Below are 10000 nucleotides of genomic sequence, written 5' to 3'. Positions count from 1 at the left end.
TCATAATCACTTATCGGGGGTGGAGTGGGGAAAGGAGAGTCAAGAAGTGAGGATATTTATATTATTTGACATATTATTTGATAGCATATCAACTTTTGTGTGTGTGTGTGTGTGTGTGTGTGTGTGTGTGGGTGGGTGTTGGATCAGTGACAGGTGGCGCTGGGGAGTTACCACGGCGAGCGGCTGGCGGCTGGCTGCAGTGTTTTGGTCAGCACTGGTCAATCTTGCCCTACACGCTCTATTAACCAGTGTTTCCGTCTTCCCGACACCTTCTTCCTGCACCAAGCACCGTCAAGCATCACCAGAGAGGCACGAGTACGTAAGGTGAGTCCAGCGGGGCCAGTCTCTCCTCAGTCAGCCTTACTGCCTTCACAACACCCTAATCCTCCCTGTAGTGTCTTGTATTCGTTTATTTAGGATTCATTATTCGTTATTTAGTTTTTTTAGGGGTTAATTATTTATGTTTAGGTTCTGTTTACGTCTGAGTCTGGAAAGAGTTGGAAATTTATTCAAATATTTAATGTTCGCCAATATGTAAACAAGCCATCAGCTGTGTTATTAGCCATTATTTGCCTTGTCTCTCACTTATTGTAAGCCTAACATATCACAAGATGGATCCACATGTCTAGCCTTCATATCCGCTGGTCAGATATATCCGTCATTGCCTGGTTTTGGTGTTATATAGGAATAAATAAGGCAACATGGCCGCCGGCTACCCCACTGAGGTCGCCGCCGAGGGCCGCCATGATGGACTGGCACCTGTTCCGGCTTGTTGGTTCCAATATTTTTTTTTATTTTTCTGAATTTATTTATTTGGCTTGTATAGTAAGATTTTATGGTTTCTAAAAATATTTCGTTGCTTTTGAAGTGTTTTTCTTGCTTCAGTTAAGTAAATGTGCTGAATTTGGTGTTGTTTTTTATGTAAATAAGGCGCAGTTTGTACGGTGAAATTTACCCAGCCTGGTTTTTGGCTTTTTTATTTGAGGCTTTAATGAAGATTTTATTGATTCAAAAAATCGTTTATGATTTTTAAAGTATGTTGCGTTCCTGTTGAGTTAAGTATGTGCAATTTGAATAGGCTTATTGTCCCGTTGAAAGTGTTGATTTTGTCATTTTTTAGCTTCTTTATTTTTTTATTGTAGCTTGTAACTAAGTGTGCATTATTTTAAAAAATAGTTCAGATTTTTTAAAATGTTTTTTTACCAGTGTAAAGTGGAATAGGTGGACTTTTCATTGTTTTTAATGGTGTCAAAATTTCCAACACTTTTTCCATATTTCACATAATATTTCTTTATAACTACTGAGACTGGAGGTGTTTTGATATTGTGAATATTAATTAAACTAATTGTCAAGTCAGAATATATAATGCATTCGAGCCTAGCTTCATTTTTTCTATGGGTCAATTTCAAAATGAAATACGTTACGTACGTATGGCAGCGGGGCGCCGGCACCTAGCCTGTGACGTCATCAAGGATTCGGGACTCGGTCTGCTCCAGTGTCTCCTCAATATTTACCGTAATTTCCAGTGTTTTCCAAGTGTTTCCAGCTGTTTCTAAAGTCAGGCGCGTAGATAGTTGTAGTAGAAGGAAGAAAATAAGAGAAATGAAAGAGAAGGAAGAAATAAAAAGAAATGGAGGAGGAGGCAAAACAGGTAAACAATATTTAGCTTAGTTTCCCTTGCTGCCCTGCAGTTCTCTGTAATATTTGGTGTGTTTTGGGTGTTTTACGTGTTTAGGATGTATGTAGGAATGTTGTGGGGTGTTTAGAATGTGTTTTGGTGGTATTTAGGTGTGTTTTGGGTGTATATTTGCTGTTATCATTGTGTTTTGGGTGAATTTTGGTTGTTTTATATGTGGTTTAGGATGTTTCTAGTTATATTGTAAGTGGTTTGAGTCGTGTGGGGTGTTTTGAGTATATTGTGGGATGTTTTTGTGTGTTATGGGTGTGTTTGGGGGTATATTGAGGTGTAGTGAGTTTGTTTTGGGTTTATTTTCTGTTTTAAGTGTTTCGGTGAGTTTGGGTGTGTGTGTCGGGTCTTTTGAGGTGTATTTGATTGTGTGCAAGTAGTTTTGGGTCTTTAAGGGTGTGTTTGTGGCGTGTTTGTGGTGTTGAGTGGTGCTTTAAGTGTGTTTTGGATGTTTTGATGTGTATTTTGGGTGTTTTAAATCTTTTGAGTGTGTTTGGATGAGTTTTAGGTATATTGGGGTGCTTTGAGTGTGTTTTGGATAAATTTAGCGTGGTTGGGGTGGGTTATTTGGATGTTTTTAGATGTTACGGGGTGTTTTGAGTGAATATTCAATATTTGGTTATGTTTAGGTGAGTGTAGTGGGTATTTTGGGGTGTTGTGATGTGTTTTGGTTGTGTTTTGGATGTTTTGAGTGTATTTTGAGTGTGTTTTGGTAAGTTTTGTTGCATGTAGGGATGTTGAGTGTTATATATATATATATATATATATATATATATATATATATATATATATATATATATATATATATATATATATATATATATATATATATATATATATATATATATATATATATATATATATATATATATATATATAATGGGAAGGCAATGAGAAGAGGGACAAAAGAACATGGGATGCACCGCCTGTGTTCATACCGGGATTTGATGTCAGTTCTTGTGAAGGGCCAGAATGCAGATTCCTGAAGTCTGGAAGGAGTCGTCCGCCAGCCTGTATGGACACTAGGCTGTAGCTCCAAAACTAACTGTAGGATTCTCTCTAAAATAGTCTCATTGAGATTCTCGCACAAAATTACCTATACGTAACTTAATCTAACCTAACCTAACCACTACAAGAGTAAATGGGCCGAAACATTACCAGACTTCGGGAATATGCCTCCAGAGGGATACAGGTTAAGGGCGCTCCACACACATCAGTGCCGTATTCGTTCCATGCTGTTCAGTGCTTCAGTGTCAGTAAAAAAAAATTCATCATTTTGGAATTCAGCAGAAGCATTTACACACGTCCGGCGAAGTACCGTGTTTTGACTGAAGTGATTGTTACGTCTCCGTTCCGTGAAATGGAATATCGTCGTCACTGGTATTTTTAAAATTTTCACGGATGTCGGACAAGTGTTTGAAATAAAATAGAAGAAATTGAAATAGTGATAAATACTCTTTTTAATTGATGTAATTAATCACATTGTACATTATACTTACCACAACACACCACATCACACCACACCACATCATAACACACCACACCATACCACACCACACCACAGATCACTGAGCAATGTCATCAAACAGTTTTTGACATTCTTAAGTACTGGAAAATTTTTGTTTCATCATTGATTAATTCCTCGTACAGAGTAGCAAAATCTCCTTCATTTTCTCTTTTTCTTCCACGTTTCATGTACCCACTTTTCTTTTCTTTATTTTTTGTTAAGCAAGCATCTTGCTCTTCATCAAGAATTATGACAATCATAGCCAACTCCATGTCTGAAAGGATATGTGTGCATAGACGTCACGAAAGCGACACTGACACTAAACCTATACGATACTAATACGGCACTGATAGGTGTGAAACCATCTTTGGGTGTACTGTTCAGATAGTGTACCCACTATCTGCCAATTTCACTGGGACAAAAGCACAATTAGGTGATTGTTAAGAAGAACAACAGTAATAATAATAATAATAATAATAATAATAATAATAATAATAATAATAATAATAATATAAAAGGAGTTAAGCCATCTATATAGTTAGCTAGATTGATATTATCATTATTATTGTTATCATCATTATTACATATCAAGGTATTGTGACATTATTATTAATAATATGTTATTATTATTATTATTATTATTATTATTATTATTATTATTATTATTATTATTGTTATTATTATCATTATCATATTTCAGCTATCCAACATCAGAACAGTATATGAATATGGCAAATGCTGTTTTGACATCATTTCCTGCCATCCTGAGAAACAGTGATCTCGAGGAGCATGAATTGCAGCTGCAATGGAAATTGCGCATCCAGCGCAAGTTTCAGAATTCAAGAAAAAGGCAGGATTCCTCAGTGACTGAGGTGACGTCAAGGAAAAAGAAGATCCCTTGCATAGCGCCAAAAGAGACTACGTGTCCACTGATGTATGGAGTAAAGGCTTACCTTCCACCAAGGCCCCATTCAGAAGATGATGAGTCATTAGAGAGACAGACAGTGGCTTGCTCTACATTGGATGAAGAAAGATCCTGAGTTAGATAAGGTATGTGATATTTGTACGCTTGATTTATCTTTTTTATATTTCAGAGACTTCTTTACTGGTGTTGTTTAAAAATACCTGCTCTTATGTAAGCAATTTCAATGGTACTGGTGGATAGCCACTGAAAAATGATGCTTGTATTATATATATATATATATATATATATATATATATATATATATATATATATATATATATATATATATATATATATATATATATATATATATATATATATATATATATCATTAAAGTAAAATTAGTTTTCATAAGTTGACTGTCCCGCCAGCCTCCCTCTCTCCCTCATATATATATATATATATATATATATATATATATATATATATATATATATATATATATATATATATATATATATATATATATATATATGAGGGAGAGAGGGAGGCTGGCGGGACAGTCAACTTATGAAAACTAATTTTACTTTAATGATTTTCCTCAGGCTGAACGCCTCATGCAGTTGACACTCTCTGAGAGAGGCAAAAAAATAATCAATGGGAACATTCTTGTAGCAGAAATCCTGAACTTGTACCCATGGATTCAGACTTTTGATGGCATAAGTGTGTATATATGTACACTTTATGGATTTTGCTACATATTGTTACTAATTGTCAACTTTATTTGTAGGGCTATAATGTATATAGCTATTTATATTTTATAGTAGGTAATTGATATTTAACTACTGGTACTTCCATTCTCCCTCTCAGGCTCAAAGGCCTCAGTGACGGGAGATAAGCACTCATAACTAAGTACAGTTATTGCAGATGCTCATCTCTGTAACCTTCACTTATAATTATTTGATGCTTATATCTTTACAGATAATCAAGGAGTTCCTGAGATTAGAACCACAAGCGGATGAACCAGACCCAAGAGTAGCAGTTTTGAAAGGGCTGGAGAAATATAGGCTCCCAATAATTGCCATTCTCAAAAAAAGAAAAGCAGTTCCTCTGTATATGGAAACCTTACTTGAACTCTATGACCACGATGAAAGTCAATGCGAGTAATGTCTAGTTCAATTTGTTCATTTCAGTAGCTGGTAGCAATTTAATATATGTATCTTTTCATCATTAGCAATGCATCTTTCACTTTTATAAGCCTAGTATTCATGAAACTATGCTGCATGCAAAAACCAAACATTGTATTAAGCATGACCTATCTAACTGTAATGCTTGCACCAATTTCTATAAAGGTACTAATTTAATTGTTAAATTCCTGCTCTTCTATCAAATTTTTGGCTGAGTGCTATTGCTAAATAATTGTTTGCAGCATAAGTGATGTTAAAGATTTTAATAGGTGTAAAGCATCTCTCTCTCTCTCTCTCTCTCTCTCTCTCTCTCTCTCTCTCTCTCTCTCTCTCTCTCTCTCTCTCTCTCTCTCTCTCTCTCTCTCTCTCTCTCTCTCTCTCTCTCTCTCTCTCTCTCGTAAGGAAAGACATTATTTCTAGTGTAAATAAACCCAATAGGCTGTCCAATTTGAAATTTAAAATGTAAATATTATCAATCTTTTTAGAAATGTTAGCTGCATCCTCTTCCCTTGCAGTCCAATAAGACAGGTCACTAATTCGTGTGGAGATAGAATTCTTGGAGTCACCTTTGCCGGCACTAGCGCAAGTGCAAACAGTCTGATAAAGGTTTCTTCCATGGTTGTGATGAAGTTCAGGACTTCTCACACTGTTTTGGTGGATATGATGAGAAGAATCGGGAGTTCGGAACATCAGTGCGTTATGTCGGGGCATGTAGGTTCGGCTGGGGTTTTCTTTCTTTCTATCTTTTTTTTTTTTTTTCGATCAGTACTCATCATATTCTTACGAGGACTTGCTAGACAAAGCATTATTGCATTATGATATTACCCAAATAGTGTCTCAAGTAAAAAACATAACCGCATACTCGTACAAGAGATTTGCTGCTGTGACACAAAGGACAAAAATCATTAGTATACTGGTCGTTCTGAGCATTCAATCAAAATGCTTGTCATTCATATAATTAGTAGAACCATCAAGGAGCTTTATTTTTGTTAATTCTTATGTGATAAAGCAATAATTACAGGAGACTTAAAAGATTGGTACTCAAATTAGTGGACTGTCCTATTGGATGTGACCATATCTTCACTTTTTCCTTACACAGTTAATTTTCTTTTGTTTATTTGATTTACTTATTATCATATTTATTTATATATTTATTTATTTGCACCAGATGCTTGCTTAGTTATATTGGGGTTACTTCACCTGCTTGGAGAAAGGAAAGACTCCATTTTTACTAAGGTTAAATTTCAGTACCTTTGATTTTAGAGTGGTGTGTATATTTTGAAATTTCTGAATATATTATCACCTTAAGATATACATCTACATATAAATTTTATTTTAATGTCAAAATGTTATTAATGTTTACACTATTATTTCTTCCTTAAGGTACCAGAAGAAGAACTAAGAACAGGGCAGTCTAGTGTGTATTTGATGGTGAACCTGTAGCTGAACCAACATGTATTTCTATGGCTGTAGTCTCATTGGTAGCAGGGCTTTGTGTTTAATATTGAACACCCAAAAAATTGTTAACATTTCCTCCGTTTCACAACATCCCATCTCTTAGGTATCAAGTATGACAAAGGTAACACTTCAAAAACAAGATCTCTACTTGTAAAACTCAATGAAGTAAAGACAGAATTGAGCTACAAAAATGCATAAATCTGCTTCCAAATATATTCAACTCCACACATAATGCCTCTCTCTCTCTCTCTCTCTCTCTCTCTCTCTCTCTCTCTCTCTCTCTCTCTCTCTCTCTCTCTCTCTCTCTCTCTCTCTCTCTCTCTCTCTCTCTCTCTCTCTCTCTCTCTCTCTCTCTCTCTCTCTCTCTCTCTCTCTCTCTCTCTCTCTCTCTCTCTCTCTCTCTCTCTCTCTCTCTCTCTCTCTCTCTCTCTCTCTCTCTCTCTCTCCAAATTGGGAAGTATTCTTCATGTACCATATGATGCATATATTTTTATTTATTTATTTTTTTTTATGCATTTTTTACCTTTTTTTTTTTTTATTTCTCTATGTTATTGCAAGTGATACGTGAAGCTTCTTTATTACTGTTCTGAGCATTTCTGTAGATTTGTTTAGTTAGTATATCCCATAGAAATACTCATTTTCTTTTTTTGTGTGGCTTTAAAGGATTAATGGTGACATATGGATATGATCTGGGTTAAAAGCTTGTACAAATAAGGTTAAATGTCTATTTTTGCACTGGTTGTTTCCCTAAGTTTCTTAAAAGTACTGTGATATAATGATTAGCAGTGGACTAATTAATTATTCTTTACAGGGTCTGTAACTCCTTACATTTAATTTATGTTAACTTTACTTACATATTTTTTCCTTTAGTTTATGAATGGGAGGAAGGTTTAATATTCATATCTTAAGAGATGCTTACTTTCTTTTCCACATTGCAAGTTTTAGTGATTAATACTCACAAATGTGTATTATTTACTTAATGGCTTGTCAAAACAGGTTGTTTTTGTGTTGCTTTTTTTTTTCTCATGCTAGGATGAAGTGTTACTAATGGAGTTTATTTTTTACATCTGTTTTATATATCATTACAGTTTTGAGGGGAGCTTTCTGTTAAATGTTCAAGTGAAAAGCATATTATACTATAGATGATAAAAAATTATAGTGTTTATTTTTTTATTATTTTTTTTAATGCAATGAAATGGAGGGAACATTTAATTGTATATGAATATATTGAATTTACTACCTATTCTTTCCCTAACCTTGAGACAGCAGTAGCTAGCTGCTAGTATTAAAGGTACTAATGATTCATCATCTGCCTAAGAAAGACTAACTAATTAGTCATTTAATTGACTAACCTATGATCCACTTTACTAATGTGGGTAGTAGAAACAGTGAACAGTACGAAGGCATTAGTCAGATATATTTGAGTAAGACCATACTCAGGTTGAGTGCTCAGTTAGTCACAAATTGACTAACATTATGTTAGTCACTGTGACTAATGCTGCCACTCGTTCTAGACCCCATGGGTTTTACTAAGAAAAGTTAGTCAGCACGACTAAAAAACCGCTCCTATCCTGCACATTAAACGGTAATACAACGTGGACATCAACACTGTTTATACGTGAGAAAACAAGTTTCACTTTCACAGTCACTTTCTGGATAGTGTTGAAAGGGAGTTCTCATTCACTTTTCGCTCGTCCGGTCACTCGATTATCCATATAGCAAGTTCTACCATGCATTAGAACAGCAATGAATTTCTTTTAATAACACTAAGCGACAGGATGAGGTGACCGCAAACACGACAATAAAGGGACAAACCTTTACCAGTTTCACAGCAACAAAACCTCGTCACCGTAACTCACGCCATCACCTTAAGCAGAGAGAAAGGTAGATAGATAGATAGATAGATAGAGAGAGAGAGAGAGAGAGAGAGAGAGAGAGTGTGTGTGTGTGTGTGTTCCTGTCACAAAGTCGGGTCTCGCTCTTAATGTCACTGACGAGTATAGTGGTTAAGAAATACCATGATGTTATCCAGTGAAGGTCATGGTGTCTAGACAATCGGCAAAGTGGAAGCAAGTAATACAAGGTAACACAAGGTAAAACAAAGTAACACACTAGATTCCAGAGGCTCAGGTAAAGATTGCTACACCACCGCAGCCGCCTTGTATTACGGTGCAGTTTACCCTCAAGTATAATCTGCCGGCGTAGTGCATGAAAGTTACGCAACAAACTGAGCCTCGGATGAATAGGTGACGTGTTCCAGTATAGAGGAAAATCATGCGGATTTGCGAGGGTAAACAAAAGGAGGGAATGTCATCGCCAGCAGTGTATTCACCCAAGGTTGTATTTATTAGGGAACTGTAATTTTCCGCTGCAATCATATTAATAATGGGCTTCGTGTCTTCATGGTTACATTTTTTTACAGAGAAAAGAGAGAAAAAAGTATTAGCTCTGCGCTTGACATGAAGATTATCCACATAAATGCTTTATTTGTGTGTGTGTGTGTGTGTGTGTGTGTGTGTGTGTGTGTGTGTGATGTGCGCACGCATATAATTTGGATACTATAAAGAAAAAATAAAAGAATAATCACTGGCAGTTTGATAAACGAACACATGGGGCCTGACTAGTGGACTAGAAATTGTTGCAAGCAAGACTCATTTATTCGTAATTTGGATCTGAATTATTACCTACTTGGTTATTCGTTCAAACTCGCGTGTGTGTTCCCTTAGTACATGATCTCTCACGCTCCTTTGATATTAGCGCACGCGTCCAGGAAATTACACGGTGCTTTTTCCCTCGCTCACAAACTCCCTTACAATATGTGGCTACTGTAGGTGCCTAAAACAAGGTGTCCATCACGAGCCTGAACCATGAAGGGCAGTGAAGCACCGTCACTATATATCCTGTTCTTTATATAACCTATCCATGTAATTCCGAGTTTGAGTCAAAATATATTAATAGCAATGGATATAACATTTTCTTTGCTAGTGTAACCTTCCAACGAGCAGGATTTTACCGCTTTCACGTCCTCCTGCTCCTCCTCCCCCTCCTTCTCTCATGTACAGTTACGAATATCATAATAATAATAAAAATACGATACATAATAATTTCCTGGTCTGGCTTCATTCGTGCTCATCTCCCCGCCTGCAACAAAATATGAGCACGAATATCATTTTCCGGGGGAGTTCCGTCCATGTTTCTGCACAGTGAAGCATTAAAGTAGGAGTAGTTCTTTATTGCTGCCTCGAACATTTTTTGG

The 10000-nt window shown here is 35.9% G+C and overlaps 1 long non-coding RNA gene across 1 annotated transcript in view; it reads left to right on the top strand.

Annotated features, from left to right (window-relative positions):
- Positions 1–7904, top strand: part of LOC135100891 (uncharacterized) — an 8741-nt gene extending 837 nt beyond the window's left edge. Inside the window, exons 1-4 of the long non-coding RNA XR_010268953.1 lie at positions 1–324; positions 3895–4244; positions 5081–6522; positions 6670–7904. The exon at positions 1–324 is cut by the window's left edge and continues 837 nt beyond it. This is a non-coding gene — a long non-coding RNA (uncharacterized LOC135100891). The remainder of the gene's footprint in view (positions 325–3894; positions 4245–5080; positions 6523–6669) is intronic.
- The last annotated feature ends 2096 nt before the right edge of the window (positions 7905–10000 follow it).

This window comes from Scylla paramamosain, chromosome 5 (genome assembly GCF_035594125.1).
Source record: "Scylla paramamosain isolate STU-SP2022 chromosome 5, ASM3559412v1, whole genome shotgun sequence".
In the NCBI taxonomy this organism is placed as follows: domain Eukaryota; kingdom Metazoa; phylum Arthropoda; class Malacostraca; order Decapoda; family Portunidae; genus Scylla; species Scylla paramamosain.
Note: the sequence above shows the minus strand (reverse complement) of the source record. Positions and strands in the feature narration are given on the sequence as shown.